The following is a 5,674-nucleotide window of genomic DNA, read 5'->3' on the forward strand; positions in this document are numbered from 1 at the left end:
ATTTGAACAATGGTGGTCTTCTTTTCCTTGATAGACTAGGTGGATTAGACAAAACATATCTTTATAATACCTTTCTATCCCGATTGCGTGGAGAGAATTGAGTTGCTTTTGCATGTGCATCTTGTGGAATAGCTGCATTGTTACTTTCAAATGGACAAACTGCACACTCACGTTTCAAATTCTGATTGGTTCTCAATGCTTCTAGCACGTGTAGTATTAAAGTTAATATCTCAGCCTCACATAGCTATCGGCTGGCAAAACTTATGGGGTAGTCCAATTTTCACCTCGCTGAGCTAGGATGCATGTGTTCCAATCGATGAAATGTTTGAGATCAATAGCATAACATTTATGGTCCATCTCTCAACAATACAAGGAGCAGGTCTTGGGCTATTTGTGCACACACCTCTTGCGAACATGCCAAACACCAATCCCACATTTTCCCGAAATTTAAAATAAACTTTGTCTAATTTTCCACTAATTTTTAAGAATTTTTTGAAATTTTTAATTAACCCCGAACGCATAAGAATACGAACGCTCAAAAATTTTAGAATTCCAATGGTTTTCCCAGAATACGGAAAGCCAAAAGTTTCGAGAAAATGAAAAGACAAAAAAAATCGGAATGTGAAAGGTCAAAAGTATCTGGAATACAGAAGGTCAAAAGATTTTCCGGAATTCGGAAAGTTAAAAGGTTTCGAGAAAGCGGAAAGCCAAAGGTTTTCAAAAAGAAAATTTCAGAAAATTTTTAGAGAATTTTTATCTCAAATTTCACATTTTCTGGCTTTTTTTCAAGCTTTAAAAAAAAGATTTCAAAAGCTTCTTTAAAAAAAAAACTCATTTTTTAAGAAAAGAATGAAAATAATAATTTTAATAAGCTTTTTATAAAGCTTAAAAATTGAATTTTTAGGGGGGTGGCGTTTTTTTCGCCCGCCTGCACAGCAGCGAACCCCCCCTCCCCCCTGGCGTGCGCAAAAGCTGAGAGGGAGAGGAGACTCCCTCTCTCCTCTCCTTCTCAATCCATTTCTCATTCTCCACCCCCTCCTTGTCTGTTAACAGACAGGAGGATTAAGCCTTAATTAATCTTTTCAATTAAAGTAAGCTTAATTATAATTAAATATTAATTATGATTAATATTTAATTGAAAAATCCCCTTTTAAGAGAAATTCGCACAGTGGGAGAGAAAAAAAGAGAATCAAAATTGAGAGGCGGAGAGGGTCCCACGCACATGGGAGAGCATTTCATGCATCAACACTGCATTTCAGCAGAAAATTGACAGAAATTTGATCGCATACCTACGGAAAAACCCGCAAAAATGTATAAAAATACATTTTTAACCATAAAAATGATCAAAAAGTTTCTAAAAATTTTAAAAATTTAGGGAATATATTCTTCCAAAAATATCCATGATAAAATATGTGGTATTTTTGTAAAAATTTCCATTAATGCTTATTTTAAACCACAAAAATAGGAAAAAATAGCATTAAACTCACGAAATTTCCCTGCAACATCGATTCGTCCATTGAATAGTAGTAACACGCGTTCCAATCGCCATATCGACGATCCACATGCAAATCATCAACACAAATCATCAAAATAATATTTTTATTGGTAAATATTAAAATATACTTTAAAAAAAACAACTACAATTAACTATAGATTGCTCTGATACGACTGTTAAAACCCTAAGATCTCTCTAGATAATTGTTATGCATAAACATGCATAAATCAGGCATAAACTCAACCACCCAACCACCCCGAGCCCAAGGGGGACTGCATACATGAATTATAAATGAAATATATCATACCTCTACCTTGATGTCCCATACCATCAAGAGGTATAACTCCAATCCAATAGCATGTAGCTATAGTGTGAAATGGTAGGTGAGTAGATATAGACCTCTACACAAGAGACCATACCATTTATAAATGATAAATGAAATATATCATACCTCTACCTTGATGTCCCATACCATCAAGAGGTATAACTCCAATCCAATAGCATGTAGCTATAGTGTGAAATGGTAGGTGAGTAGATATAGACCTCTACACAAGAGACCATACCATAAGCCTCCAAGCCCCCAAGCCTCCCTTGAGTGTGCCCCATGTCCCTATTATATAGGAGGGCCCTCAAGTGACTCTTAACTCTCCATTTCCCATGTGTGACCCTTGGATGCCTGACCCTAACCTTAACCCTTAAGGTTAGTCCTAATCCATGCTCCACTAGAGCTTGTTCCCATGCTCCCATGCTCACAAGCCTAATGTGGGTTAGCCTCTTAGTATATGCACACATATTGTGCATATAACATACTTCCCCTCAAAACATTGCACTCTTGCAATGAAAAGAAGAAGAACTGCGCTGAACAATCTCAACCGACTCCCAAGTCGAGTTCTCTATTTCTCTATCTTTCCACCTAAATTTAACCTCAGGGATAATTCTTCGACTTCAAAGAGTTCTTGAGGAATAACTATGTTATCCTCACCCCCAAATTTCCCTTTTAATCTATTGATATGAAAGACTAGATGAACTCTAACAATTGGAGGTAGTTTTAGTTCATACGCAACCCTGCCAATCCGATGTATAAATCGAAATGGACCACAATATCTAGGAGATAAATTCGAGCATTTTCCTATTGACAAAGTCTGAGAATCTTTAGGAACATTGAAATAAACCAACGCTCCTGTTTCAAAAGACCAAGTTGAGCATCCTCTACTATTAGCATAGAACTGTGTCCTATCCTAAGCACTCCTGATAGAATCCCAAGCTTCGGTCAGCATTTCTTGCATATCACACAAGAAATCCCTCGATGCATCAAGCTCGATGTCCTTAAGACTGACATCAATAGGTGCCGTGGGTTGATACCCATACATAAGCATGAACGGACTAAAACCAATAGCCATATGTTTAAAACTATTATAGGCAAATTCCATCATTGGAAGATATTTTTCCCAATTTGATGCTTTTTCAGAGACATATGCACGAAGCATATCCTGTACAATCTGATTCATACGCTCTGTTTGCCCATCAGACTGCGGATGATTAGAGGAATTCATACTCAAAGTAGTTTCCTCGTTGTGTAAGCCATTTGGAATAAAGTAGGAAAGCATGGCATTATAACAGCAAGAACTAGGGATTCATCGGCACCCCGACGTACCCGCATCTGCACATGGAATTATCGATGTCCCGAGTTACCCATATCAACATAGAGAGGCATCAGCATCTCGAGATGAGTCACATATGTCCATCCGTAAACCATCAGGTTGACTGTGTAAATCGGAACTAAAGAAAGAAATGCCAACAAAGGAAAAATCCAAATTTCCTTAATCCGAACACAACAAGATAAACTCGTTGAACTCTAAAGAAAGAGATTTCAACAAGTGAAAATACCGACGAGATTACACTCATCAATACATGCAGGCTATAGATAAAAGAAGTTTATCTAGAGAATGCCCACACTATAACTTCTAGTGAATTTAGAAAATGAGATTGTCTTTGAATGTTGAGGTCAACATGCTAAGTGATGTAAGCAAAGCAACAATCTTGAGCCCAAATTATCCCATAAGATAATATATATGAAGGATCACTACCGTCCCATACCACCATGATACCACCCATACATACCTTAACAATTTGAAACTCCCTAGTATGCCGTCTAGGAAATATGAATAAAATCCTGTTTAAAAGTAATAAGATGGCCTTATCCCAGCCTTTCTCATACTAAAATCTATCTCTATATACCTGAGACCACATCAAGGAATAACTCTTTTCGAGTACATCATTTAGAAAAGAAATTGAATTATTGGTGCCTTTCTAATGATAACTACCCAATAAACGCAATAAAGCTGGGGTAGAAAAAATAACTCACCTAGATATATAAGCAACTAGGTATCCAAGTTGGAATATGTAAAAAAAGTACAAGGAACATAGTCCAAAATTACGTGCAAAAAACGGAAGGCAAATACTACCTTCAAAGCACATGATATTATCCAAAAGATCAAAAGATCCTTGTAAAACCATGGATAAAAGCATACAAGCTTCTCGAATCCATGAAAATGATAGTTGATCATAACAATCAATGCATGCCATCTACTGGTGGCCAACTCATCAATCCGAAGTATATGAATGTGATGTCGTTCAAGCAAAACTCCAAAGTAAGCAAGTGAAACACATGTGTGTAACACTCAATAAAAACCCTTAGATACAAGTGATCTAGGCAGAACTTGATGAGTCCATATAAAACTTGTAAAACTTCCAATAAAATCCACTATAACAAACAGATCAACTAACCCATGATAGAATTTGTCTTAGGCTTAAGAAATTAAGCACAAACCACACTTAAACAAGTGCAAAATAAATTATCATGGAAAAGTGTCAAAGGTGAAAGTGAAACACACTTTGAACGCAAATTATAGCCATCAAAAGTATGGAACATGTCTAAAAAGAATGGCTAAACAATGGCAAAAAATCATGAAAACATCGTTTAGAATTAATCCAAACAGAAATATCTAATAATACGAGAGATAATCGTATTAATAATATGCGAATAACCCGTATATATTTAATGTCAGCACGAGAAAACTTACTTCAACATTAAATAATCCTCGAAAATATTAAATTCTCGAGAAAAAAAATTATCATGATTTTTTCCTAATTTTTTCTAATTTTATAGGGCCTCAAAATACGATGATTTTGAACTCCACCAAACCTATCTTATGGCATTCCAAACCTATATTTTTTCAGAAACTTTTTAGCAATTTAATTTGCCAAATTACCATTGATATTTTTAAAATACCAATTTCTAGGATTTTTAAAAATAATTTCTAGAATATTCCTAATTTTTCCTGAGAATCCCATCGTTCATGAAATTTCCAATTCCGCCCGACAATTCTCAAATCCAATGAAAATTTATAATTTTAATGGATTTTCTAAATTTTTGGGTCAAAAATTGTTGGTGGTGTTATAAAGGCTATCATCCAGCTATCTCACAATGTCTACATGATTTTGAAGGGTTGCCTCTTCCTGATAGATCAAGTGTTGCTACAGTCAACAATGCTTTGTTGATGGAAGAGATGATGTTTGATTCTATTCAAAAGGCTGATGTGGATCTTTCAATGGCGGAAAGGATTCTTAATAGAACATTTGATACCATCCTTGAGGCCATTTATTTGAACAATGGTGGTCTTCTTTTCCTTGATAGACTAGGTGGATTAGACAAAACATATCTTTATAATACCTTTCTATCCCGATTGCGTGGAGAGAATTGAGTTGCTTTTGCATGTGCATCTTGTGGAATAGCTGCATTGTTACTTTCAAATGGACAAACTGCACACTCACGTTTCAAATTCTGATTGGTTCTCAATGCTTCTAGCACCTGTAGTATTAAAGTTAATATCTCACCCTCACATAGCTATCGGCTGGCAAAACTTATGGGGTAGTCCAATTTATTTTCACCTCCCTGAGCTAGGATGCATGTGTTCCAATCGATGAAATGTTTGAGATCAATAGCATAACATTTATGGTCCATCTCTCAACAATACAAGGAGCAGGTCTTGGGCTATTTGTGCACACACCTCTTGCGAACATGCCAAACACCAATCCCACATTTTCCCGAAATTTAAAATAAACTTTGTCTAATTTTCCACTAATTTTTAAGAATTTTTTGAAATTTTTAATTAACCC

This window comes from Cibotium barometz, chromosome 5 (assembly GCF_041138505.1).
Source record: "Cibotium barometz isolate CiBa-2024 chromosome 5, ASM4113850v1, whole genome shotgun sequence".
Classification (NCBI taxonomy): Eukaryota; Viridiplantae; Streptophyta; class Polypodiopsida; order Cyatheales; family Cibotiaceae; genus Cibotium; species Cibotium barometz.